The sequence below is a fragment of the Arvicanthis niloticus genome, chromosome 11 (assembly GCF_011762505.2).
Source record: "Arvicanthis niloticus isolate mArvNil1 chromosome 11, mArvNil1.pat.X, whole genome shotgun sequence".
NCBI classification, from domain to species: Eukaryota; Metazoa; Chordata; class Mammalia; order Rodentia; family Muridae; genus Arvicanthis; species Arvicanthis niloticus.
This window is the reverse complement of record NC_047668.1, coordinates 27,717,963-27,744,700: the sequence shown is the minus strand read 5'-3', so window position 1 is coordinate 27,744,700 and position 26,738 is coordinate 27,717,963. Positions and strand designations below refer to the sequence as shown.

At 38.3% G+C, this 26,738-nt stretch overlaps 1 non-coding gene across 1 annotated transcript; it reads right to left on the bottom strand.

Moving 5' to 3' along the window:
• Positions 1 to 21,911: 21,911 nt before the first annotated feature.
• On the bottom strand, positions 21,912 to 21,974 carry LOC117717473 (U7 small nuclear RNA). The gene has a single exon (XR_004607948.1). It is a non-coding gene; the product is annotated as a U7 small nuclear RNA (small nuclear RNA).
• Positions 21,975 to 26,738: the final 4,764 nt, after the last annotated feature.

Genomic DNA, 26,738 nt, shown 5'->3' with positions numbered 1-26,738 from the left:
GTCTGGCATTGTTACATAAATGGAAGCGGCCTGGAGGAAAACTAAGTTCCTTTCTTTGTAGACCTTACCTGCTACTGAGAATAACAGGTTGTGTTTGTATACCAGCTTTAAGATTAAGTTGTACGTCATGGAATACAGTGTGTGGATTGTAGTTCTCCTGATGAGCAAAAGTAATATAGCCTAGGTAGTCCAATAATGGCCACCTTCATGTTGGCAATCCTGAGAATTTAATAGTTGCCAATCTAAAGGGTCTGATAACTGAGCAGTCCTGTCTGGCACTGAAGGCCTGGTAGATTTCTGGAGGATCACTGAAGCTGGGTCCTAATGTCAGTAAAGGTTGAATGGCAGTTGCATTGGCAACAGCAGCAACAAGATGCCAGCAGAGTAGATAAGTTTGCCAGCAAGAGATGAAGAAAAAGCAGGCAAACACACACGCTCATTTCTTCTTCTTACCACCTTTTATCTGGGCTTCCACACAGAGGTGCTGCTCACATTTGCCTGGAGCTTCTCACTTCAGTTAAATGATCAAGAAAATTCCTCACATGTTCCTAACAACTTGTCTGTTAGCTAATTCAACATGTAATTAAGTTGCTCAGCAAGATTAAGCACTAAAATATACTTAATGCAGGTAAAGCCACTCCAATAATATGAAAATCATTGATGGAGCAGAAGAGATAAAGGCAATTTTAATAGCAGCATTACTTGTTAAAAATAACCTTTTACTTTTAAAATTTCTAATATTAAAGAAAAGTTATGTTGATACTATAAGGAGATTGAGTAAAAGATAGAAGAGAGATAGATAACGGGATGTAGAGAGAAGAGAAAAGAGGGGGAGGGGGAAGAGAGGGGGAAGTAGAGGGAGACAGTCTTTTTTTTTTTAGTTTAATATTTATTTTTTTAAATTGGATATTTTATTTACATTTCAGATGTCATCCCCTTTCCCCATTTCCCCTCCCTGGAAAACCCCTATCCCATACCCCCTGCTCCTTTTTGCTTTTATACAATTTTTTTAATGTTAACCAATGGCTTTATAAATTTGGTAATGCTCAATATCAATCAGAAGTGTAACCTAATACCCAACCTAGATATATCAACTATCTTTGACTGGCGGAGACATGTGAACATCTGCCTCCATGTCTGCCCCCCCTCTCTCTTTCTCTCTCATCACCTAGCTCCTCCTCTCCTTCTCCTCCTCCTCTCCTTACTCCTCCCACCTTAGCTCCTCCTACATATTACCCTTCCTGTTAAAATAAAACTTTTCTCTCAAAAAAGTTAGAGCATAACTATACCAATTTATGTCAGTAAGGTGCAAGATAGACCTAATACCAAGTCCATCATTTTGTTGACTAAGCAGAACCTCTGTCATCTCTTCTAAATAAAAGACTTAGTTCGGAACCTGACTTTTTTTTTTCCCTTGGCTTTAGAATGAATGTCAGCTGAAAACCATCCTCTCAAATCTTTTCTCTCAAAGTAAATAGCAAGGATTGGCTATAAGACTATAAGTTTTCAACCTCATCGGAAATCCAGAATGACTGAGTTAACTGAAATTATGGGAAGCACAAATCATAGCTTCTAAAACATAGCCAATATTTAGAGATCGCTGAACACCTGGACAGTCCCTATACTACAGAACGTTGGAGCATTCGATCTTCAGCCTTCTGCCCCAGGATCATCTAACAGACCTAGTGATGCAGAATTATTAAGGGCTGATTACTCTGTCTTGGCAGATATAATCAGTCGACTATTCTGCAAGTGTGTCCTTTTCTGGACAGTGATTTGTCTGTAGATGGAAAGAGGCAATTCTTGACTAGTGGCTGACTCACCACAATTGGAAGATGCTCAATTTCTTCTTAGAATCCAAGACAGGAAGCTGTCAGGAGCAGACAGATCTCTAATCAAAATGAACATTAATACATAAATGTTTGTAACATCAATTCTGTGGATTTCTGATGTTTTGAAAACCAACTATTTATGTAAGGCAATCTGGACTGTTGTCTGTTAACTCCTCTCAACTATTTCTAAAGAAAATATAGAAAACACCCTAACAATAAACTCAAAGCCATGAATTTGCTATAGGCCCTTAACTCACAGGCTAACCATCTCAAATAAATTAAAAAAGTTAAAGAAAGGCTGGGTCTAAGCCTTGTATTCCTAAATGTGTTATACAGGCTCAATGCTTATGATAGTAACAATATTCATCTCACTTTTATATTAATAAGAAGCTTGTACCAATGAAAACCTTAAATTTGAAATTAAAGTAAATTTTGTACCATTTAAGAAATTATAGCTTCATCTTAATAACAATTATACATATTTCTACCAGTATGTTATGGCTATGCAATAAATCCTAGCTAATCCTCCCTGTTCCACCAAAACCACTACTTTTCCCTAGAAAGACAGCCCAATATTAACCACCTCAGTCCCCAAGCCCAGAGAATAGGGGCGCCAACTCTTCATTAACTTCTTCAAGCTGATTATGGGTGTTGGGATATATATTAGAAGAGAGGTTGGGGGAAGAGTAAATTGATAAGCCTCTGACACTGTGTCTTCACTGCATCCAGCTGGAATTCCAGGACATCAGAGGTTTGAGCAGGTCTGTTCAGCTTGCCTAGTGAGTAGATACACCAAGGCTATGTATTCTGCAATATAAAAATTCTCAAAACAAATTTTAGTATCAAGATAATTGTTTGTTTGAATTCTGGAATCTAGTCTTCTGGCGGCCTGCCTCTCTCATCTCTAATCCATATAATTCTGGGAGTTTCTATGAGGGTGTGCTCCCACCATTGTCCCATTTTTGCCTTCCTGCTCTCAAATTTCCCAAAATCAGGGAATACAAACTTTCAGGCACCTAGGCCCTCCACTTCCACTGATGCCTAACCCCTTACCTTATTTCCCCACTCCAATTACTATGAGAGTGTGCTCCCACCATCCTCTCATTCCCACCTCCCTGCTCTTACAATTTCCCAACACTAGGGAATCCAAACTTTTAGGTACCAAAGCTGTCGACTTCCACTGATGCCTAGCAAGGCCACCCTCAACTACCTATACAAGTGGAGCCATGAGTCTCCTCCCCACCCCCCTTTGTGTTCTCGGGCTGGAGATTTTAGAATGGCTATTCCAGTTTGTTTCTTAGGACAATTTGCTTGAAAAATTGTTTTCCAGCCTTTTACTCTAAGGTAGAGTCTGTCTTTGCACTGAGGTGGGTTTCCTGTATGCAGCAAAATGCTGGGTCCCATTTATGTATCCAATCCATTAGCCTATGTCTTTTAATTGGGGAACTGAGTCCATTGATGTTAAGACATATTAAGGAACAGTGATCTTTGTATGGCTATCTTCTTTTGGATTTGTTTAAGAGGGTTAGTTTCTTGCTCTTTCTAGGGTAGAATTTCCCTCCTTGTATTGGAGCTTTCCTGCTATTATCCTTTGTAATGCTGGGTTTGTGGAAAGATATTGTGTAAATTTGGTTTTGTCATGGAATATCTTGATTTCTCCATCTATGGTAATTGAGAGTTTTGCTGGGTATAGTAGCCTGGGCTGGCATGTGTGTTCTCTTAGGGTCTTTATGACATCTGCCAGCATCTTCTAGCTTTTATAATATCTGGTGAGAAGTCTGGTGTAATTCTGATAGGTCTGCCTTTATATGTTACTTGGCCTTTCTCCCTTACTACATTTAATATTCTTTCTTTGTTTTGTGCATTTGGTGTTTTGACTATTATGTGATGGGAGGTATTTCTTTTCTGGTCTAGTCTATTTGGCGTTCTATAGGCTTCTTGTATGTTTATGGGCATCTCTTTCTTTAGATTAGGGAAGTCTTCTTCTATAATTTTGTTAAAGATATTTATTGGCCCTTTAAGTTGGGAATCTTTACTCTCATCTATACCTAGTATTCTTAGGTTTGGTCTCCTCATCATGTCCTGGATTTCCTGGATATTTTGTGCTAAGAACTTTTTGCATTTTGCATTTTCTTTGACAGTTGTGTTGATATTTTCTATGGTATCTTCTGCACCTGAGAGTCTCTCTTCTATCTCTTGTATTCTATTGGTGATGCTTGTGTCTATGACTCCTGATTTCTTTCCTAGGTTTTCTATCTTCAGGGTAGTCTCCCTGTGTGATTTCTTGATTGTTTCTACTTCCATTTTTATGTCCTGGATGGTTTTGTTCAATTCCTTCACCTGTTTGGTTGTGTTCTCTTGTAATTCTTTAAGGGATTTTTGTGTTTCCTCTTTAATGGCTTCTACCTGTTTACCTGTGTTCTCCTCAAATTCTTTGAGAGCATTATTTATGTCCTTCTTAAAGTCCTTTATCATCATCATTAGAAGTGATTTCAAATCTGAATCTTGCTTTCCTGGTGATATGGGGAATTCAGGACTTTCTAGTATAGGAGAACTAGGTTCTAATGATGCCAAGTACCCTGGGTTGCTGATGCTTATGTTCTTCCACTTGCCTTTTGCCATCTGTATCTCCTTAGTGCTGCCTGCTCTGTCCCTGACTGAAGCCTGTCTTTCCTATTATCTTGGTTGTATCAGAACTTTGTGGGGTTGGTGTAACTACTGGGGTAAGCACTGGGGCCCAAAATCTGCTCAGTGCTCAAGGGCAGACAGGATGCTGCCCAGGTTAGAGCTCTGGGAGCCCCATTTCCTCTGGGTTTTTAGAGATTGGGGGCAGAGATGTGACCCAAGATCTGCTCAGTGCTCTGGCCCAGACCAAAGGGAACCAGTGCTCCAGGTCAGGAGTGACTTCCTGGGTCCTTGTGGGTCCCAGTTACTCCCTGTTTGGGATGAACATTGCTGTCTGCTTACCTAAGATACTGCCTGGGTTAGAGTTCCTGGGAGCCCCGCTTCCTCTGGGTTCTGTGTGATTGGGGGTAGAGCTGCTGTCTTGGATCTGCTCAGTTCCTGGGCCCAGACTGGAAGGGAGAGGAGATGGTCTTAAAAAGCAAGATCAATCTTCCTCTAAAAGACTACAGAGGGAAGAAAGAGGTATTAGGTATTAAGTATTCTACTGAAAAGATGAGACATCCTGTCTTGACAGGGACATATGGGGATAGGAACATAGCTGAAGAGCACACTGAAGAGAAGAAAAACTAACAGACAAGTTCAGTGAAAGCTTGAATAGTTTGGGCCAAACATGATGTTCTCAAATGGAGGTAATTAAGGGCAAATTTCTTCAGATTCCTACCTGGAAACCAGATGTAACTCTCCGACAACATGTGTCAAATTAGTGGGCTGCCTGTCAAGAACAAACAGAAGCTGATGGAACGGCTATATGCTGGCTCTGCAACTCTGTCAGTGTCTTATTTCCCATGCTTTCTTTACTGTACTGTACAGTACTCAAGGCTTCTCTTTGCTTGGACTTAAAGCTGCTTCTCCTAAGCTCACTGTAGACATCAAGGTTTGCTTTTGGAAACACTGTTTTTACTTTACCATAACTCTACAAAAATAATCAGTCCTGTTCTCAACACTAGAATCTGCAAGGTGTTTCCTGATCTTCCTTTGCTCTGTTTATTTTGTTGTTGTTTTGGTTTGGGCTTTTCTGTTGTTTTTGTTAGTTTGTTTTTGATGTTGTTGTTTCTGGTTTTGATGGTGGTGGTATTTTTTTTCACTTCTGTCTTTTTGCAAGAGTTTTCTTACCACATGCTAGATTCAAGTTATAAAAGTCCGCCTACAATTCAACCTATTAAATTCTGTGTTTGCAATTATGAGCTATCAAACCAGCCTTGCAATATTTTTCTGAAAGAGCGAGATTGTAAATGCTTTAAGCTGGTATATCTTTTGTTCTCCATTGCCTTCACTCAAATGCTGTATCTCACAGTGGAAGTTTGGATAGCAGGTAGAGGGTTTTCCTCCTAATAAAAATAGAAGGACCAAACACTATGTCAGTTTATATGTTTTTTAAGGCTGATCGCTTGACACCAGCTGACCATTTGATAGGGGCTTATGCCTAAGGAAAACTAATTCTTTTCTCTTTGCAAATGTTAATTGCTTGTAGGTGCTTATTACAGATATGGCACTGTGAGATTTTCCCATCTATACCAGATATCAACAATTACTGTAATTGTTCAGGTCTTATTTAAGTTGCCATGTTGTTGAGATTTCATGGGTAGAACTTCGGTCACAGCTAGAAAGCACAATCTCACAGAGACTTCCTGGTGCTCTGGCTCCTAGAATCTTTCTCCTCCCTCTTCTGTGATGTTTTCTGAGCTTTAGGTGATAGAGTTGTGTTGTTGGTGTATCAACTGAAACTGGACAATCCAAAGTCAGTTGTTCTCTGCATTTTGACTATGTGTGACTTTCTTTGATGCTCTATTTCAGTTGAGAAAAGAAGCCTTGTTGATGAGGGGTGAGATTTATTATCATTTCTGTACATTCCTTAGTAAGTTTTGCTCTCTCTTAGGTGGTGGTATGACCTTTCGGTAAGCTAGCACTTACTTCAGTTCACTGTCTACCTTCAGAGAACACTCCATACTTTTCCTCAGCAGCAGAGCAGGGAGTGTACCAGCCTAACTGACTTGCTCCTGCAGGATGTCCTAGTGCCCAGACTTTGAGATGACTGACTAACATTTAATCAGTGAGCCAAATCCCACAATTGTAATATGACACAGTCTTTTCTTAATTAAGAAGTCATTTGCCTTAGTTTTCCTATCCCTATTATTTTTACAATAATGTTGGGAAATCAAGTTGAGTTTGATTGGCCCTTTAAGTGCTCCCAACAAAACTAACACAAAACAAAGAGTTCTGGGATCCAAAAATAGACAAAGAGTTAAATATGGACTTATAAGAAATATAAAGCAACAAAAGTATATCAGAGCCTAGGCTTGTATTTTCATTATCTGATTGCCAGAGACGGATTGTTGAAAATATGGATGCCCAAAGATATTTTTGCTCTGTTTCCTTAAAAATGAGTCATTTTGGTTTCCACCTCCTACCCTTGTGCTGACCTAATACTCATCACACTTGACCGAAAATAGAGCAGCAATTACAGGGCAAAGAGAGGACAAAAATCAATATCTGTCCTAAGTGTAAACCATCAAAGGCATTCCACAGCTCGACAAGAAGAAAGGAGAAGATGAAGGACTGTCGCATTTTTAATCGCCTGTTTTAAAGGATCAGTGATTCGTGTTGCAACACAGAAACTTGCTTTTCACTACTTACAGAACAAGTGACAACACTGAATCTGAGTAAATACTATGGTTTTTTTTAACTGTATAAAAGCTCTGAATATCAGAAAAATGCGTTAGCTTAATAAGATCATATTTACCCATATGTTCCCACATTTATTTTAAATTGCAGAGAACACAAAAAAATATGAATTTCTCAAAGATTCCCTTCAATGACTTTTTGGAAGCAAATATAACAGCACAGTAGAGTATTCTATAATGATATCCTTTAAAATGTGCTATCTATTTTAATAATTCCTAAATAATTTCACTTCAATCTTCAGCACTTACATAAAAATAAACAGGCATAGTAGTAATAATATGTACCCCTAACACCAGTGCCATGTGGAGTGGCCTGATCCCTGGACTTGACGCCAATCATCTAACTGAAAGTAGGAGTTTCAGTAAGAGACCCCTTCGCAAGGAAATAAGACAGTATGGTGGAGGAAGACACAGGAAGTCCTCCTTTTTACTTTCTGCATGCATGATGAGTTCATCTCAAAATACATACTGGAGCAGCAGTATTGGAGAGAGAGAGGAGGGCTAGGAGGAGTAAAAGGAAGAGGGAGAGGAGTAGGAGAAGGAGGAAAAAGAGGAGGAGGAGGAGGAAAAGGAGGAAGAGGAGGAGGAGCAGGAAGAGGAAGAGGAGGAGGAGGAGGAAGAAGGAGAAAGAGGAGAAGAAGCAGCAGAAGTCTAATTTACTGAAAAGAAGTTCAAGGTTGGGCCAGCTCAGTGGAGTAAACACAGTTCACATCAAGACATTCAGTAAAAATTATAGTAGAATTTTCACCTTCACCCCTCAGGAAATAGCTCCACCACACACTTCTCTCTGACAACACTATTTTCATCTGCAGTTTAGGCTTAACCAGAACTATAGATTGTGATAGTGAGAATGTTGGGACTCTGGGTAAGCATTTGTTTCCCAACTGATTACAAGTGCCATACTGGGTGATTCTTGGCAATGTACTCTAAAGTATTAGGTGCTTTAGATTAAACTCTCACAATTAAATAAACATACCTTTCAAGGGTCTGAAAAGGTATGATTGTATGTTCCTGCTTAGAATCCACGAATGCATTCTGATGGTATAGACAAGGATGTCCTCAAGTTCAATGTCAGCCAGGACTGCATAAAAATTGTTATGAAGCCTAATAAATTTTACCTAGGTAAATCACCTCTTGCAGTATGAATTAACATGAGCCCTGGGCCCCAACCCAAAGAGACCACCAAAGAAATCAATTAATACTTTAGCCATCTGTTCCTGGACTCCGGGGAATTAATGTGAAAACACACACACACACACACACACACACACACACACACACAGAGCACCAGCCAACCAGTCAAAGGCTTAGAAGGCTTGTAAATTCACTGTGTAGTGACTGGCAGATCAAAAGAGGATGAAAGATGCTTTATGGCAAAGATAAGTAGGAAAGAAAAAAGGACAACCTTGAAGTCAGTTTTCTTTTGCTTCATGCAAACAGAAAGCATAACTTCATAAACTTCTCAACCTCCTACATCAGAGGAGATTGTGACCCAGAGCATGGCCTTCAGTGGACTAGTGTGCCCTTTTAAACAGCCTTGAGTTACTTTCGGAGGCCACCTTAGAGAACAATAGCATGCTGCCCAGCCTAGGCGTGCCACTCATTCCACATAATTCTCTCCTATGCTTCTATTTTGTTTCTTTGTTTGTTTATTTAGAGCTGGGAATTCAAAGCCAGGGCCTTACCCTTGCAAAGTAAACTACATAGAACTCCAGATGGACTGGGTGTTTTTCCAGAAGGCAGCTGTACGATACCACTGTTCCAGCATAGTGCGGCACGTCTACAGATGTAGTGTCTTGAAGCGATGCCGGGTTTCTCTCTTGCCTGGCTTACTCTTCAAAGCAATCTCACAGTACTCAGTTAAACGCCAGAGGAAAGTTTCCCTTTTATTACTTTTGCTTTGATGTCAAGTAGATAAAAATGTGAAAAACAGATTGGAAAATAAAGTGGGCAGTTCAGCTTTATCAAGAACAAACACCAGAAAAGAGTTTGTCTTAGTACCCAGGGGAGTATGAAAAATGAAATATTCATAAGAGAATACTCAAGATTTTAAAATCTAAAGAACATTTTGAGGCTCATTTAATGGACAGCTATCTCATATAAACACTGTCCTAAAATATTCAATTACTGAATGATTCTTAAAATACAGATTGTATTTAAATCAATAATATTGTTGCTTTGTGTCATACATCCTTCGTATATAGTCATACCAATTTCTTCTTGATTTACAATGATATTCACTACATTAAAGACTTCAGGTTTGTAAAGTTTAATGAGAACCTTGAACACGCCCTATATTTCTTACATCACTTCTGTCTGACACTGACAATATTATTTTCCATTAGGGCACCATGTAATTCCATCCTTTGGAGGAGATGATTAATAGAACATGTGTTGGACAATACAAATATCATGATGCTCTCATAAAAGGCTAGATATATGCCCTATTTCATACAACCATATTAAGAGCCTTCTCAGCACACATTTTATGACTCCATTTTCTTATTTATTTGCTCAAAGAGTTAAGCCTACAAAAGTGTAAGAAATAGAATTAGGTAGAAGAAAATAGACTTGAATATTGAGAGGAAAGCCACTAACTTTATTTTAACGATTTTGGACTCACCAGATTTGCCTTTCAAAGCTGGGCTGAGGAACCACCACTTAATTCAACAACACTGCAGATATGAATCATGAACAAAATGTTCAGCACCTGTTTCCAGTTTTCCCCAGGGAGCCAGAGGGAGCTAGAAGGCAGATTGAGATTCTCAATTGGGCACTGAACTCAGGAGGGAGAGGTGACCTGATGCTAGACTTTCCTTAGTCTTTAAATAAATCTGCTAAAATGTGCAGAATGTGTGACTTAAGTTTCCTTTTTCAAAAAAACCCTCTTAAAATTTATATACTTCAGTTATATCTATTAATAATGATAAAACTGTGGACAGTGGAGTCTAGCCTCAAAAGTATTTAATTGTGCAAATATTATCTATGAGAAAGTCAGGACTGATTAACATTTACTTTTAGACCACTAAACCCAACCTCTGACACTACTTCTCTTTTGATTCCTTGCAGTTAATTGCACAGAGGGTAAGGCCACGCCCTGTCTTTTTCTACCCATTTACAGCCTACAGACTGATCCTTCACTTACTTGGCAGAGCTAAAAAAGAGCTAAAAGATAACTAAAGTTCCACAGGAATATTTCAATTGCTGTATGTAAAATCTTCACCTGATCTCAATTTCAAGATAAGACAAGAGAAAGAGGGAGTCAGAGACAGAGACAAAGACAGACAGACAAGAGCAAGTGAGAGAGACAGACACAGAGAGAGCAAGTGAGAGACAGACAGAAAAATTGAGAGATAGACACACAGAGAGATATTTCTGTCCTTATTTTTCTCCCATAATAATAGCTTATTCCAAAACCTAGAGTAATATTCTTTTTCTTAAAAACAAAAAGTAGGAAATGCTCTTGAGTTGGGTGGTCTAGATGGTCAGACGTACTTAAGAAAAGGAAGTCAACAGTTGACATTTGACAATCTAGTACAGATTTAGCAGTTTAAAGGCTGTTTGTCTCTACTATTCATAGTTTATGTTTTCTACATTTTCTTAAGAGTTTACTTACCCCAAAATAACTGGCCCCCTTTATTAATTCTTTCAGAATTTCATAAAACGTATTTTGCATATATTCATCCCCAACTCCTTACAGATCCAATCCTACTTCTCTATCTCCCCAACTTATTGTTATTTTGTTTTTTTTTTAAATTATGTGTGTTCTGCTTGAATGCATGTATATGCAGCAAATGTGCCTGGTGCCCATAGGGATCAGAAGATGGTGGCTGATCTTTTGAAACTGAAGTTATGAATGTTTATGACCCACTCTATGGATGCTGGGAACCAAACCCAGGTCTCTGCAAGAGCAACAAGTGCTCTTAGCCACTAAGTCATCACTGTATCCCCTACAAATAGTATTTTTAAAGAGTAAAACAGTTAAAGTAAAATTCCAATAAAAGGATAATTTATAAATGTCAAAAAACAATGGATGACATGTGATATGTGGTATGAATTATAACCATGTACATTGTTATAGAATTATATTCCACAAAAAATAGTATCAATTAAACACAAGTCTAATATCCAGAAGAATGGCAAGCCCACAAGTGTGCAGTTGTGACAATAAGAAAGAAAACAAGACATTCCTATGATTCTAGAGTGGACCATGATACCATAAAATATAATTTTTAATCACAAGAATAAAAGTTCAATTTTACATAAAATCACTCATCTGAGTCTACCCTAATCAATGGGTTCCCAGTGACAACATACAAACATAGATCTCCAATGGAGGCCAATGTATTTTACAGTACTATTTATCAGAAAATTTTGCCAAAACTGTTAAGATTAAATTGAATGACCCTTCAGAAGTAACTTTCAGAGGACAGAAGGTCTAGTGCTTCATCCCCAGGAAGCATCAGGTCTTCTGGAATGTGACTCAGGATAACTGTTAAAATTCTTCCATCCAGCTAATAGTATGAAGAAAAAAAGATTGTTCTAGATTAGGGATTAAGGGACAGAACATCCAATGTAATGCATTCTCCTGGAGTAGCTATGACTTAAATTTTTTTTAAAAAAAATCTAATCTTTAAAAGAAAACTAACTATAATAAAGTTATAAACAAGATATGAGATAACATATATTAGTAAATATTAGACATTGCTTCTTCCAGGATTCTGCAAAGGTGAATCTATTAAAGATTTGTTTATCTACCTGTCTGCCTATCTTTCTGTCATTTGTCCATCCAATCATTGACAGATAGCTGACAGAGAAGGTAGAGGGAGTAGAGGGAGGGGGAGGGAGACAAGCAAGTCTGGTTGTAGTAGCACTGGCTGGTAGGCTGCAGATTCTGTAAAGAGTTGCTGCAATCTTAAACCTGGAATCTTCAGGGTAGCCAGCAGGATGGAACTCCTTTATGAGCCTATGTTACAGTCTTAAAGAGGAAAGTCTTACTAATTCAAAAAACACGCACTTACTCTTAAGATTGTCTTACAATGAATACTTTATGTCTAATAAAACATGCAATTGTGTTGCTGGGTTCATCTGTGCCTCTAATAAATTTTCCTTTCATTAAGTTAAAAGTGATCTTGAAATCCCCTGGTTTGATAAAGGTGTGTGTGTGTGTGTGTATGTGTGTGTGTGTGTGTTTGCCTGCTATAACACTTATGTGGAGATTAGAGTATACCTTGCTGGAGTTATCTTTTTCTACCACGTGAGTTTTGGGGATCGAACTCAGGTTTTTAATCTGGATGGCAAGCATCCGTACTTGCTGAGCCATCTTGACAGCCTACAATTCTTTCATTTTTGCTTCACGAATTTTTAGATATTTGCAAATCTGGATTGCAAATATAAGTTAATAAATCAGATCCCGTACATAAAGTGCTTTTGTATATGTAATTTTAGAAATTTATGTTTAACTCTGTTTATAAGCTTGATTTATTGAATATCAGATTCTTGGTTTAAAAATATTTTTCTTTCTTTTTTTAATCTTTTCCCAATCTGCTTTTATACCATTTTAATTACATGCAAGAATTAAGTAGTTCTAAGTTGAGGAACTAGCAATATAATAGATGCAAATAGTCAAGGAACAAGCAAGACAATAAACACAAATAGTCAAAGAACAAGCAAGGCAATAAAAAAGTTCAGTGATCATTCCCATGATCACAATTTCTAAGGGCTTATCAGGATGACCAAAATATCTGAGCCTACTTCCTTATCCTTGCCCAAAGTCATTTTCATGCCTGAAGCCTACCTCTTTGTTCTAGCCTAAAATTTAGATTTCTGTCTGAAATTACTTCTTTGTTCTAGCCTAATGTCAGATTCCTGCCTGAAGCTCATTTCCTTGTCCTTGGCCAATGTAAAAATATTTTTCTTATTGTTTGGTTCAACTCATAGTTTCTATCAAAGGATATCAATTTTGTTGTGTGAAAACACTTTTGGATTTAATATTATTGCTCAGTTATAGCACAATTAGAAGCTTTCATGTACAAAGTCCAATATTTATTCTGTATTAAGACTGGAAATCCAGTTTTGGAACTGGAACGGTTTTAGTTTTTATTATATTGTCTATTAGAACTTTGGAAAGAATACTTTAAAACATAAACATTTCTCTGAGATTTCCTATCCTGGCTAGTTTTTGTCAACTTGACACAATATAGAGTTATCTGGAAAGCAGGCACCTCAAATAAAAACAATGTTTCATAAGATTGGACTGTTGGTGGGTCTGTGGAGCATTTTCTTGATTGAAGACTCATATGGGAGGGTCCAGCTCATTGTGGTGGCTCTGGGTTGTATGCTGAAGAAAACAGATCATGTCAGGGGGCACATGCCAGTAAGTACCATTTCCCTGTGGTGTCTACATCAGATCCCTGTTTTGAGTTCCTACTCTGACTCCTTCAGTGATGGACTGTGACCTGAGGGTTGTAAGCTAAGGTCAACCCTTTCCTTCCCAACTTTCTTTTGGTCAGCGTGCTTTATCACAGCAACAGAAAACCTAACACATCACTTTATAAAACTTACATTATTTCAAAATTTGTTCTACATTCTCTCTTCTTAAAAATGGACATGGAGTTGCAATGTTAGCTAAAGAGAAGTGAATGTTACTCATTTGAATGTCAGTTCAAATGTCTAAATGACTGAGGAGTAAACCACCAAGAGTCTCTATGTAAGACAGCAGTAGATCGCAGGAGATATTAAAAAAGCAAAAAATTATTAGTCTTAAAAGATCTTACAACTTTACCTAAGGATTTTAGGTTTCATGTAATTCAAAAATGGTTTGTATCACATCACAGTATGTAATTGTTTCATCCAGTAAGGACTTATTGGTATTGTAATATTACTTACAAAAATTCCAGCTATTTCTATTCCTACTTTTATTCTATAACAACATTCTATTCTATTAATATTTATATTCTATTTTTATTTTTATACCTGCTATTGTGTTTTCCTGGGAATGAAAATGCCCTGATATGATGATACCCCCCCCGCCCCATGCCCCACAGTGTGGACATTTATAGTGATCTGCTTTTAATGCATTCAGATTCTGAAAATTGCTTACCATGTACAATTTCAGTATTAAAGAAAAGATTTACATTTTTCTAAAGAAAACCTGTGTGAGTTTATATCCACATATATGTTCAATAACATTTTTATCAAGAAAAAAATTGCTTTGTATGCTTCCTTTAATTAATCAAAGATATAGTTTTCTTATATCATGTATTATGACAAATACATTTTTTCCTCTATAGTTATATACACCCCTAGAAAATTATATAGGTTATTTTAATATATTGTTTTATTGAACACATGGGGTTTTAGTATATGTTCATTTAAAATCTAGATTAAATACTTCCTTAATTTTAGAGAAGGTAAAAGACAAACAACAAAAAAAAAAAACCAAATATCAACCCAATAAAATCCAAGTTCTATTCATTTACTTCTACATTACCTGCAGTCATTGCAATAAAGTTAATTTTGTGGTGTGTCTGAAATATCAAAGTCACATAATGGTTTTTCATTTGAATCACAAGGACAAATGGCTGATAATTATCTTGAAACTTTCATTGTTTCAAGTAGTCAATTTCTGATAAAGACCTTTGAGTGTTTAGGACCATTCACTAAGTTACTATAACTTTTTTGAATTTAATAATTAATTCTTCTTGATGTCAAGGATGTGTTTTGAAGGTTTACTTTACAATTGTACTAATTTAGAACAGTAAGTATGCTCTTAATGTTTGCATTATAAGTAACTACAGAGACATTAGGGTTTTCTATAAAACTATTTAGTATTTGATGTTGTAGTGGTTTAAATTATAAGAATAACAAGAATCACATAAACATAGATAATGTTAAGTTACTGTGTTATATAACAGAAGTAGTTGGATGTGATAGTGTTTGCTTGTCCTTCTTACTCTGAAGAAGCAAAGGTAGGAAGATCCTCAGTCTGGTAGACATAGGGAACTGTAGGCCAGCTTGGTTTCCAGAGTGAATTCCTTTCTCAAAAGAACTAAAAAGGGTAAGAAATGCTGAGAAAAATGTCATCATTTTCAAGGACATCTGGGAGAGATGGGATGCATGCACAAATTTATAGAATGTAAAGAATAGTCATTCAATGAATATAAAAGAAAAGAATTATTTGACATAGGAAAATTTCTGGAGTACGATAATCCCGATGAAAGTTGGCAAACTGAATAATATAACTCACAGTCACGAGAAATAAGAGATGAATACTCTAGGATTCTTCCAAGACTGAGCATTACATCGAACGTGCTTGGTTTTGCTCTTTAAAACAGCACCTAACTTTTTCCAGTTTTACTCATCAATTGTGCTAATCAGAGTAAATGATTTATGCAGTCAAGTCTCAAGCTGAGTTCTAATTTCTCCTGCTGACATTCTGCTATTTTTTTCTTAGACTTAAGTAATGATGAGGTGTGCTGTGGCCAGAGAGCTACCCTAAAATGTGGTAGTGTAATTATGAAGGCTTAACACTGAACATGCCACAGCTGTAAAGAAGGCATGAGAGCTCACAAACTCTGAAAATTAGATGCTGACACTTTGTCTACATAAGAGATCTATCTGTAGCCCAGTTTACTACTGTTCATGTGGATTTTTGACCAGGCCAGCTCAGTCAGTCAACAGGTTCTCCAGTGCAGGAGTGAAGATTAAAAAGAAAAAAAAAAAGACCATTAGACAACATTATAGCAAGACTCCAACCAGTTCTGAGGCTAAGGCAGGTTTGTTTTTTCCCAATCTGCTTTTATACCATTTTAATTACAAGTGTTAATGCAGTCTTATTGCAGTAATGCAAGTATTAAGGTCAGTTCTAGGTTGAGGAACTAGCAATACAATAGATGCAAATAGTCAAGGAACAAGCAATGCAATAAACAAAGTCCTGTGAACACTCCCCTGATCACTATTTCTAAGGGCTTATCAGGATGACCAAAATATCTGCACCAACTTCCCAGTCCTAGCCCAAAGTCATATTCATGCCTGAGGCCTACTTCTTTGTTCTAGCCTAAGATTTAGATTCCTGCCTAAAATTACTTCCCTGTTTTAGCCTAAACTTAGATTCCTGCCTGAAATTACTTTCTTGTCATGGCACATTGTCAGATTGCCTGAAGTCCATTTCCTTATCCTTGGCCAATGTCAGTTTCCTGCAAAGTGGCCCCAAAAGCTCTCCACAGACTTTACATGTATTTAAAAACCCTGTAGAAATATAACATAACCGTGTCCTATTCATGATACCTATATTTTTCTTTACTTTACAAGTATTAGTCCTGTTATTTTATAAATTATGGCCAAACAGATCACAGAAATATAAAACATGTATTTTCATGTTTTGCAATAGAAAGCTACTTTACATAATAAACTTGGGAGCAGGAAAGGTGGTCCTCTCCAGGGAAAAGCATACCAATTGGTTGTCCAGTACAAACAACCATAGAAGCATAAATACAAATGTTTACATCTGGGATATATATATATATTCATATACAAATAGAAAAGCAAATTATTCTTTATTTAATGTATGACATTTTAAATTTCAAAGAAGTAAAGCATAAGAAAATGTAAAACAGTAACAAAATGCAACAACTATTCAGTAAAATAGAAATCTTCAAGTTTACAAGAATTATTTAATAATAGTTCATTGCTTGTCATTGATATGTGATTGCATAGAGTGAAAAATTATAAAGACCATTTTGTGAATTACATGCAAGCTTTTTCTTTGCCCTTAGACCTGAGCAAAATGAGTGCAGGTTCCAGAAAGCAGAACTGGATGTAAGATTTCAGGCCTTCAGTGCCCCAGGATACATTCAAGGAAGAGTAACATTCCTCAACCAATAGGTGGGGAAGGCCCAACGCAAGAAGACACATTCCTGACCACAGAGAAAGATGCAAGTCATCTGGGTGGTTCCAAGAACTAGCTAACTTTCCACTGTTCTTGGTTACCCCCCACCTTGAGGTTTTCCCAGTGTTACAGCCTGCTGATGTTCAAAATTTGTAAAACAACCAATCATGTGTAACTGCGTGAAAATTCCTCCTTTTCCCCACCCTGTGCTATTAAAAAAAAAAAAAAGCCCCTCAGCTTGCTGGCCTTTTGTCAAACTTTGTTTCTGCGTGGAGAGCAGTTTGACTGTTGGCTAGCCAACTCTCCCCAATAAACCTCTGCTGATTGCATCCAGGTACAGTGTCTTGTGATTTTGGGATGGCCTTGATTTCCTGAAACTTGAGTAAGGGTCTCCCAAGTTTGGGGGTCTTCATTTGGGGGCTTGTCCCGGATTTTGCAACCACCCTAATCTCTAAGAACCCCACTGGGAGGTGAGGGAACACCCGAAGTTTTCTGTCTGGTTGTTGTGTGACCATTTGTCTAAATTGCCTGGTTTCTGGTTTCTCATGTGCTGGGTTGTCTGAGTTATTTGGTTTCTAAGTTGTTTGTGCCTATCTGTCTGAATTATTTGGTTTCTGAAAAGTGCACTTTCGGTTTGGACTGGCAGTTGTTTCTGTTTCGTGAGGGGCAGTAAACCGTTTCTGTCTCGGGAAGAGATAAACGAGTGACTGGCAGACATGCTGTGGGGTCACTAGCTGCTGCACCCTGAGAGACTTCTCAGGACAGGGACCCCCCAGAGACGTCTGGGGGTTCATCTAGGTGCCAGAGAGGATGTGGAATCCCTCTTGGCTGGCACTGGTGATTGAGACAGGCTTTTGTTAGTCTCTTTGTGTGTTAACAATGGGGCAGAGAGAAAAGGTCAGAAATGGCCACCACTGCCTAGGGCAGTGGTTGTGCTCTCGTGACAGTGTGTCTGGTTATTGGAGTCTTACTTGAGAGGCAGAAGCAGGCGGATTTCTGGCTGTCTTTCTATGCCCTTATTGTGTAACTTGGTCTCTGCACCCGTGGCAGGGGTGAGAACTGTCTATATCACCTGGTTTATGTGCCGCCCATGAGAGGGGTGAGCTATCTGTGTGGGTTTTTTTGTGTTTTCTTGGCAAACTGTCTATGTGTTAGCCATTAATCTACTGTGTTAAACTTCCTGAGTTAAAAAGAGATAACATGATCACCGGCAGAGAAAGAGATGAAGCCACCAGTACGAGAGTGCTGCTGCAGAGCAGAGAGGCAGACAGATCCTTTAGTAAGGGACACCCACAGTGGTTCAAGTTTGGACAGCCCGCCTACCACATGTAGGGTGCTCTCTAGATAACACCACATGGAGGGCGCCCTTGCCCAGCCTGCACTTGGCAGGAGACAGCTTGTGGTTCCCAGCACAGCCCCCTTGAACCACCCAGCTACGCAAGTTAGCCGCCACCTAATTTGGTGTGTGTGACTGTTCTGGGGACCTTGGGGTCACTGCTGTAACAAATCAGTGGCTTTCCACCTGGCACCTATGAAGATAGATAGGGCCCAGGTGATTAAAAACCTGGCAGTAGAGCCAGGGCAGCTGGACAAACAGCCCCAGCAAGATTATTCACCTGGGAGTTATAATTATATATTTTTGAGTGAATAGCACTGAGATTTTGAAAAAAAAAAAAGTGAATAAGTAGCACTGAGACAAGTCACGTGACGTGACTCCCGCTTAATGCTGAACCAACAAACCTGCCTGCAGACAGGTCAGACAGGTCAGGCAGGTTGCCTACTACAAAAAGTTACAGGTTGTCCTGAGTCAGAGAGCCAAAAGAATAGGCCTCCATTTTGGTACAGATACAAATTTATAGTAAAAAGTAAGTTAGTTATCAAAGCAATAGATAGGCCAGGATCCCTAAGGCACCTAGATCTAGTGCCCAATATAGTCACCTAGATAAATCTAGTGGAAGAATACCCTTCCCCTGATAAAAGCCTTTCTTCCACAAGACCCTTGTAGGTTCTGGTCCTCAGGAGTAAAGAACAAGAGAAGACACCAGAAAAAGAATATTCCCTCAGACATGGGGACCCCATCAATTGATCAGGCCATGGTCAACAGTGGGTTACAGAAGGTAAGGGACACCCAAAGGCCCATGCCAGATCCCATTGACAGATCTTACTTTGTTATTTTGGGGATTATATTTTAATTAAAACATTTCTCCCTTCCCTTTCCTCCCTCCAAACCCTCCCATATATACATCCCTACTCTTCAAATTCATGGACTCTATTTTTATCAATTGTCATTGAATGTTGATATGCATATATATGTATATATATATATACATATATGTATATATGTGTGTGTGTACATATGTATGTGTGTGTGTGTGTGTACATATGTATGTGTGTGTGTGTACCATACACACACACACACACACACACAATCTATCCTGTCTGGGAAGGGCTACTTCTGTTCTCAGCTTTACTCAGTTGTGTGTAGTTCTTTGTGTTGGGTTAAGGCCTTGTAGGGTTTTCACCATCTAGTTTGGCATGTCTGTTGGTATCTCCTCATTCAGCTCATGTTCAGGCAGTCATGTAGATGAGATTTTACAGGTTTGCTTCTAATGTTACTAGGAGATACAATCTCACAGCAGAGTAACCAATTCTCTGACTCTTAAAAATGTTTCTGTTCCTGAAAGACCCCCAAAAGGAGACGCTCACCCAAGTCCGGACCTGCACGAACCCAAGGACACACGAGAACCCATCTTGATGCAATTGCAGAGGAGGTTTAATGATGAGGGCCCTCGGGCCAGAACATATCTCACGCAGGAGATAGAGGTTCCGACCTAGAACCCAGGAAACTTGGGATATTTATGGGTAGGGGTTGAGAGCCAAAAAATTTGACACAGTTACATATGATTGGTTGCACTTTTGTGCGGCTACACATGATTGGATATTTCAAACATCAGCAACTTGCAGAACTTGCAGAACTTGCAGAACTTGCAGAACTTGCAGAACTTGCAGAACCTCGGACCTCCCAGAAAGGGAGGGAGAGAGAAGTAAATACCAGATAGCCCATTACTCACTTGGGCTTCTTTGGACTTGTCTGGGCACGCCCTTGCATGCCTTTATTTTTGGTCACCCTGCCCCTGCAGGGACTTAATATTTTATTATGCTTAATTTAACAAATTGTTGGTGGTCTTTGATGACCATGAATTTTTTGTTATTGTTTCAACGCTGCTTTCAAATTTTATTTTCACATTCCCTCTTCCACAATGTTCCTGGAATCTTAGGTATGGGAGTGTTTTGCAGGGTTATCTCCTGAGATAGGGATCCACAACTTTGCATAGTCATTGACTGGGTTTTTTTTTTTTTTTCTTTTTTTTTTTTTTTTTAGTTTTCAAGGACCAGCACTGGCATGGAGAGGGGTTCTGAGGAAGGGATGTTTGGGAGTGGCTAAAGAAATGACTATAAGTCAATTGTGGGTCCAACTTGACCATGCTATAGTCTGGCTGAGATGGCTCCCCAGACAGCTCTCTATCTGTAGGTAGCTCTTGACTCTGTAGTCTGCTCAAGATAGCTCTCTGCTTAAGATAGCTGTCTCTCAAAGCAGTTCTTTCTGCTTGAGGCAGCTCCCTCTTGCTATAAAAAAAATTCTAAAATTTCTCTGGATAGCGCATGTTTTTCTCACCAAATTCATAAAAGCTACTAAAAGAAAATTTTATGGGTCCCATGAAAAACATATATAAAAGAAAAGGGCCTTATATATTCCTTCTCCCTAACCTGAGTAGCTAAAGCCGCCACTTTCGGGGGTTTGCCAACCAGAGGCCAGTTAATCCGTTAACAAAGAATGCAGAGTTACAGGACAAAGGGCTACTGAGTCATCCCAGGAATGAAGATAAGAGATAAACAGGTTTGTTTAAGCCTTGTCTACACTGACAGAATGTCTCTATGAGCTAGTCTAGAAAGGCTGTGGGTAACTTATCTGATCCCTGCTTAACCTCATGTGTCTTGATCAAAATTAGTGGGGTCTCATGTAACCCTCTCTCTCAAGATCTATCAGCGGGATCTGGCGTGGGCCTTTGGGTGTCCCTTACCTTCTGTCACATGAAGGTCTCAGTCACATCTGGTCCGAATTAACCCGCTGCTGACCACAGCCTGATCAATTGATGGGGTCCCCAATGCCTCCATGTGTGAGGGAACATTCTTTTTCTGGTGTCCCCTTTTGTTCTTCACTTCTGAAGACGAGAACCTGCAAGGGTCTTGAGAAAGAAAGGCTTTTATGGGGGAAGAGTATTCCTCCACTAGATTTATCTAGTGACTATATTGGGCATTAGATCTAGGTGTCTGAGGGATCCTGGCCTATCTATTGCTTTAATTATTAACTTACTTTTTACTATAACTTTGTATCTGTACCAAAAATGGAGGCCTATTCTTTTGGCTCTCTGACTCCCCGCCCTCATGGACCGGTTTGGCCAGATGTTCAAAAATTGGAAAACAACCAATCGTGTGCACCCATGCGAAAGTTTCTCCTTTTCCCCACCCTAAGCTTATATTAACCCTAAACCCCGGAGCCACGAGGTCGATGCCCCTGTCTCCTACATTGAGACACGTGTAGGCCCGGAACGTTCCGCCATTAAACTACCTCTTGTTCTTGCAGCAAGTTGGTCTCTCGTGTGTCTTTTGGGTGCTCGCCATCCTGTAACTTGAGTGGGGTCCCCTTTGGGGGCTTCCCGAGCCTTACACTACTAGAGAAAATTCTTTGATTTTTCTGACCAAAGATAAAAGAGCTGCTAGAAAAAAATTATGAAAAAGCTGTGTTAGTTCTCTAAATAATTCTTGGGATTTCCAACCGAGGTCAGAAATACTGTTAGAAAAATTCTAAAAGAGCCATGTTCACTCTCCAAGCTATTCTTTCTGGGTAGCTCTCTCTTGCAGACCAAAGGCCCAGTCTTTTATTTACATATCAATTCAATTGTTTATCTGAGTTCTCCTTTCATTATCCCATGAATCAGCATTTTATGACCTTAGCCCCTGGATTCTTAGAAAAAGACAGCAAGTACTTTTTTTTTTTTTAAATGGCAAATGAATTCAAAGATCTGCCTGCCTTTGTGAACACAGACATGAAACTAGCTGTGTAGGACCTAGATTGGCAAAAACTATTTCCACCATGCCTGGGCCTAAATTAGCTCTGTCCCAGGCTGACCTTGAACTCAGGAATCTGCTTGCCTTTGTAAGCATAAACAATAAGCTTAGCCAGGTGGACTCTTGCTCTGTGATCACCACTCCTTAAATCTGTGTCTCCTTTCTTAATATCTATTTGACAAGCTGGTTTATAGTGCAGTTGCCTCTGTTCTTTTAGGTCCATAAAGCACCTCATACAATTCATACTGCATTCTTATATTTTGTATAGCTGAGAAATTATACATTCTTAAACTCATATTTTCAAAGTTTTTTTCCCACAGTCTTAAAGGTTGTCATGAAGGTCACAGCATTTACCATTTTGCTAAGGACATTAGACACACCCTTGCCTTTAAGGCACATGCTGTCTCTGATTATCATGGAGTCACTCACCTTGGTAGAGAGGACATTTCTCAATAACCTTAGCAGGGAGCGTATTTCCCAAAGGAGGAACATAAGACAAGTATATATATTATTATACAAACAAGCCATATGCCTAGCAACAGTCAGCACTCAATGGAGGCCCACACAATGCTGGTCTCCTCCAAAGGCAAGAACTATGTCATACCATCCCTTTATGCCTGTCCATGCAGGACTTGGTATATAGTGGTCTTCATCTGTTGCAAAGAGAAGTTTCTTCAACGAGGGGAGAAGACTATACATACCTGTGAGTATAAGAATAAATGTTTATTGATTATTGTTAAAAATTATGTAGGTTCAGTAGATTAGTGATTAAATAACTATAATTTAACTAGCATTAAATAGTTACCTAGGTTTTCAGTACTAGACATGGTATTCATCTTGTTGAGTATTTAATCCCAATTGAAGAACTATTGTTTACTGTCCAGATATATGTGCCACTATATGCTAGTCATTGATATAGTTCATCGGCTTCATATCTTGTTGGGAATGTTGGAAGACTCTCTCTCTCCCTTGGAAGCTTGCATAGTGTATTCTGGTACCATGAAAGTCCTCAGAGAAGGGACATTCAGTTAAGTTCTAACCTTGTTCCTGAAGTGTATAGTGTCTTCAACAATAGAAACTTACCTTCCACCTCTAGAAAGTTACCAAGGGCAACAGCTAGAGACTATATATTTTGGGATTCTCTTAGACAGTCCTGGCCATCAACTCAGAAGAGAGAGGGCTTCTCATGTATGGTATTGAGTTTTTTGTTAGGTGATCTTTGCCTCTTGGGGGAAACCTAGATGGGAAGAATTAATAAAACTGAGAAAGTATATTTATATGTTACACTAAATGAGTTATAGATCTTTTGTTATATATTGTTATATATAGTTATTGTTTTTAAGCTAAATACTTAATAGTATAATTCTTTGTGTTTTTTTTTTTCAGCCATCTGTATTATTTTACCTAATTACCTTCTCCTTATTCTCCTCCCTCATCCTCCCTAAGGAGTCTCTCATTTCCCTTTGTCCCTATTAGATCACTTTTATTCTACCATTTCCCTCTACTTTCTTCTTACTTCTTTTGTATTTACCTCCTTTCCCTTCTATTTTCCTATTTTCTCTACAAAATCATTTGTGTCTTACTCTTTCCCTTTGCTTTGTTCTCCTCTCACCTTTTTCTGTGTTTTCTCCCCCACACCACCACCTCCCAAGGGGACTATTTTTTTCCTGGGTCCCCTAACAGATTCCTTGATTTTTTTTCCATCTTCTTCTACATTTACATCCCTTTTCTCCTCTACATTTTTTCCTTCTTCTTTATTATTTACATCCTTTTTCCCTCTAAATAGCTTCCCCTTTCTCAGTATCCTGATCAGTTTTCTTGTATCCTCCTGTTTCCCTCTCTATTCCTTTTCAACTCTTCAATCTTGTCAATACTTGCTGGTTTCTGTAGTTATTCCAGATGACATACTCAAAATCTGAAGATTTTGAGCTAACAGTCTCCAGTAAGTGAGAACATGTGATGTTTGTCTTTCTGGGAATAGAATTCCATAGTGTTGATGTATTACATTTTCATTGCCTTTTTTTACCAGAGAAGGACATTTAAGTTGTTTCCATTCCTTAGCTATTGTGAGTGGAGCAGCAATGAACATGAATGAACAAGTATTTGTGGAGTATAATCTTAAGTCCTTTGGGTATATGACTAGGAGTAATACAGCTGAATCATGCGGTAGGTTAATTTTTAGCACAGCTGTACAAGCTTGCAATCAGAGTAACAGTGAGTGGGGTTCCTTTTCCCCACATCCCATCTAGCATTTATTGTTTCATTGATCTTTGCATTCTGACTGAAGTAAGATGAAATCTCAAAGTTGTTATGACTTGCATCTCCCTGTAAGACCACCACGAAGGGAGGACCTCCCTCGAGCCTCAGGAATTTGAGGCCACCCAATAACTCACAAGACACCGTTCTTGATGCAAACAGCAAGAGGTATATTTTGGGATCAGTCGACTGAGGCCGAGACTCATAACCGATGCTGGGGCAGAGGAGTGTTGATCCCAAGGCAGGGGAGTACAGGGTATGTAAAGGAAAAAAACACAAACCAGGAGTGTGAGGGGAAAACCAAGGAAACATAACATAAAAACAGTGGTAAGTCCCCAAAAGTCTCAACCCATAATTTAGTCAGAGTCATGCAGAAACTTATTGTACACTTATCTTTTGCAAGAATGTAACTTTGCCCAACCATTTATCTTGTGGTCAGCTAGTTTCTGGGACCACCCAGATGACCTGCATCTTTCTTTGTGGTCAGGAATGTGTCTCCCTGCTTTGGGCCTTTCCCAACTGCAGGTGGATTCTCTTCCCTGAGGTCTGAGAAATGTTAATCAGCCACTCCCTTCCTCTCCTGAATGTTAATCCAGCAAGTATCCTCTGACTCAGGGATAATGTACTTTTCCCAGAATGTAGAATGTATCCCGGGGCAGTGAAGGCCTAAAATCTTACATTCAGTTCTGCTATCTTGGTGGAACTAGTATTTTTCATAAGTTTTCTATACCTTTCATCTCTAGCTGCTAGAAATGATTAAGTTTTTTTTTTAAAGATATTTCTTAGCTATTCTTTTTTTTCTTCTTTGAGAGCTCTCATTCAGGACCCAGGTTCATTTTTCTAAATGGGTCATTTGTCCTTTGACTCTATATTTTCTGGGTTCTTTGGGTATTCTGAATAATAAATTTTTGTCAGACGTATAGCCAGCAATGATTTTCTCCATTCTCTGGCCTTCCTCTATGCTCACATGATTCTTTTGCTGTGCTGGAACTTCAGCTTCACAGGGGACCAATTTTTTAATTGTTGGCTTTCATTCTTGAGAAAATGTAGTAAGTCTTTAAACTTTTTTTTTTTGCATATAATGTAGGGTATTTACTAAGTTTTTTTCTAGCATTTTCAGAGTTTCAAGATTTTTGTTTGTTTTGTTTATTTGTTTGTTTTGGCAAGGTGACAGATAAAGATCTGCTTTCCTTGTTCTATATGTAAACATTCAATTTTCCCAGCACCATTTGTTGAAGATACTCTTCTTTTTTTGGAATAATTTTTAGCATCTTTATCAAATATTAAGTGGATGAAGTTAAATGGCTCATGTTTGGGTCTCTGATTTTGTTCCACTTGTCTACATGTCTATTTTTATAGCAGTATTATATTGTTTGGATTACAATTCCCAGTTTTAAGGAATTACAATTCCAGAATTTGAGGAATTACAATTGCAGATATATCTTAAAACCAAGAATTTTAATTTCTCCAGCATCATTTTTATTTGTTTGCTTATTTTTTTGTTTTATTGGTTTTGTTTATTTGTTTGTTCTCAGAAAATTCTAAGATTTTGACAATTCAGTGAACTGAGCAAATTCATGTGACTTCTCCAACCATCTTGATAGCATATGACATAGAGAATCTAAATAATAAATTTAGAAAGTAAAGTACTGAGATGCAAAGTAAAACCCAGTATAGCAGGTTCAGTTTGTACCTGTGAATTGTTTGTTTTGCAATATTGGGGGAAAAATAATGGCTATATGCTATAGTAGGCAAGTAAGTATCTTACCAATGAACTACATCTCTAGGTCCTATTGTCTGGTTTACAGCTGGACCAGGATGTTTCCAGGAGCTTCAGTCTCTACCTTTGTGAAAGTAGAGAAATGTGCTGAAGGAAGAACAAACAGCACAAGGTAGGTAGCGTTCCAAACACCTTAGCTCAGGTAGTTTATCACCACTGCTATTCAACACCTCACTGATTTCCTTTTACTAATGTTCTATTTGCAACATTGCCATTGTATTTCAATATAAGATTAAAGAGATATGTGTGTGCATGCAGATTTTCTTGAATGCAGGTATTATGCTTTGAAGATTAAAAAAAAAAAACAAAAAAAACAAAACATAGTTATCCTTTCCCCAGACCTAGATATCTAAGTAAATATTTTAGCTCCTTAAAATATTGGTAAGACTAATTTGTAAGCTCTGAGGTATTTTAAAATTTCTTTTTACTATTTTTGATTTTAAAATAACTATTTAAAAAGAATCTACCTGGAAGAATATAGTACA